Source organism: Colletes latitarsis, unplaced genomic scaffold (genome assembly GCF_051014445.1).
Source record: "Colletes latitarsis isolate SP2378_abdomen unplaced genomic scaffold, iyColLati1 scaffold0104, whole genome shotgun sequence".
NCBI classification, from domain to species: domain Eukaryota; kingdom Metazoa; phylum Arthropoda; class Insecta; order Hymenoptera; family Colletidae; genus Colletes; species Colletes latitarsis.
The window spans coordinates 40001-42500 of NW_027488454.1; positions in this window are offsets into that span (position 1 = coordinate 40001).

A 2500-nucleotide genomic window follows, 5' to 3' on the forward strand; every position below is an offset into this window, starting at 1 on the left:
AATGGGACGGCTTACGCGCGGAGGACGCTGTACGAGAGAACAAACAACACGTTGTTTGTTCCCGCTCGCGTCTCTCCCGTCCGTCGCCATTGCAAAGCTAAAAGCACAAGCGTTGGAGAGCCCGTGCAGACCATAGGTTCTCTCGACGAACGAGAATCGCCGTATTAATGGTAGATCGATGCTGGCGTGAGGTGACGCGCGTCGTCGTTTACACGATTGGGTCGAAACGAACAAAGAAACGAAAGAACATAACACAAAAACGTCCATTACTAAACAAAGATCTCGAACAAAAACAAGAAAACGTCCATTACTAACGAAAGAAAGAGGAGGAGAAGAGAAAATAAGACCCATCGTTGCGACGATCGAGGATGTCACCCGCCGTCAATTTTTCCATTATATACGCGTCTCGGTCGGAGATACGATGCTGGCTGTTTACGTTGCGCTCGCTCGAAGAGGAGACGACGACCGATTGTCACACACAACGCGCAGGGGCCGAAACAAAGCGCCCAAGGATCTACAGCCGAGGAACGAGACGCCGTCGAACATCGTTTCGCGACGTTCCTTTACGGTTTGAACTTGCGTATCCCGCTTTGCCCGGTGGCGTGTGTGCTCGTCGTCGTGCTCCGAACGAAACGTCCTGATGACGGCGAGGAAGTAATAAAATAATATACATCCTTACGGGTAGCCTGAAGCGAATCGCAAACGAACGACAACGCGTCGATTGTGCGGCCATCGTTGCTCGCGCGACTAACGACGACCAGCCGAGAAGGCTGTAGTTTATCGCATCGATTTCATCGAGCAACCGATGGACGCTGCCGCGTTCGTTCGTAAATGAATGTTATACATACTCACGGATAGCCTGAGGCGAATAATCGCAAACGACGACGCGTCGATTGTGCGGCCATCGTTGCTCGCGCGACTAACGACGATCAGCCGAGACGGCTGTAGTTTATCGCATCGATTTCATCGAGCAACCGATGGACGCTGCCGCGTTCGTTCGTAAATGAATGTTATACATACTCACGGATAGCCTGAGGCGAATAATCGCAAACGACGACGCGTCGATTGTGCGGCCATCGTTGCTCGCGCGACTAACGACGATCAGCCGAGACGGCTGTAGTTTATCGCATCGATTTCATCGAGCAACCGATGGACGCTGCCGCGTTCGTTCGTAAATGAATGTTATACATACTCACGGATAGCCTGAGGCGAATAATCGCAAACGACGACGCGTCGATTGTGCGGCCATCGTTGCTCGCGCGACTAACGACGATCAGCCGAGACGGCTGTAGTTTATCGCATCGATTTCATCGAGCAACCGATGGACGCTGCCGCGTTCGTTCGTAAATGAATGTTATACATACTCACGGATAGCCTGAGGCGAATGATCGCAAACGACGACGCGTCGATTTTGCGGCCATCGTTGCTCGCGCGACTAACGACGACCAGCCGAGAAGGCTGTAGTTTATCGCATCGATTTCATCGAGCAACCGATGGGCGCTGCCGCGTTCGTTCGTATATGAATATTATACATACTCACGGATAGCCAGAGGCGAATAATCGCAAACGACGACGCGTCGATTTTGCGGCCATCGTTGCTCGCGCGACTAACGACGACCAGCCGAGACGGCTGTAGTTTATCGCATCGATTTCATCGAGCAACCGGTGGACGCTGCCGCGTTCGTTCGTAAATGAATAATATACATACTCATGGCTAACTTGAGGCGAATAATCGCAAACGACGACGCGTCGATGTTTGCGGCCATCGTTGCTCGCGCGACTAACGACGACCAGCCGAAACGGCTGTAGTTTATCGCATCGATTTCATCGAGCAACCGATGGACGCTGCCGCGTTCGTTCGTAAATGAATAATATACATACTCATGGCTAACTTGAGGCGAATAATCGCAAACGACGACGCGTCGATTTTGCGGCCATCGTTGCTCGCGCGACTAACGACGACCAGCCGAAACGGCTGTAGTTTATCGCATCGATTTCATCGAGCAACCGATGGACGCTGCCGCGTTCGTTCGTAAATGAATAATATACATACTCATGGCTAACTTGAGGCGAATAATCGCAAACGACGACGCGTCGATTTTGCGGCCATCGTTGCTCGCGCGACTAACGACGACCAGCCGAAACGGCTGTAGTTTATCGCATCGATTTCATCGAGCAACCGATGGACGCTGCCGCGTTCGTTCGTAAATGAATAATATACATACTCATGGCTAACTTGAGGCGAATAATCGCAAACGACGACGCGTCGATTTTGCGGCCATCGTTGCTCGCGCGACTAACGACGACCAGCCGAAACGGCTGTAGTTTATCGCATCGATTTCATCGAGCAACCGATGGACGCTGCCGCGTTCGTTCGTAAATGAATGTTATACATACTCATGGCTAACTTGAGGCGAATAATCGCAAACGACGACGCGTCGATTTTGCGGCCATCGTTGCTCGCGCGACTAACGACGACCAGCCGAGACGGCTGTAGTTT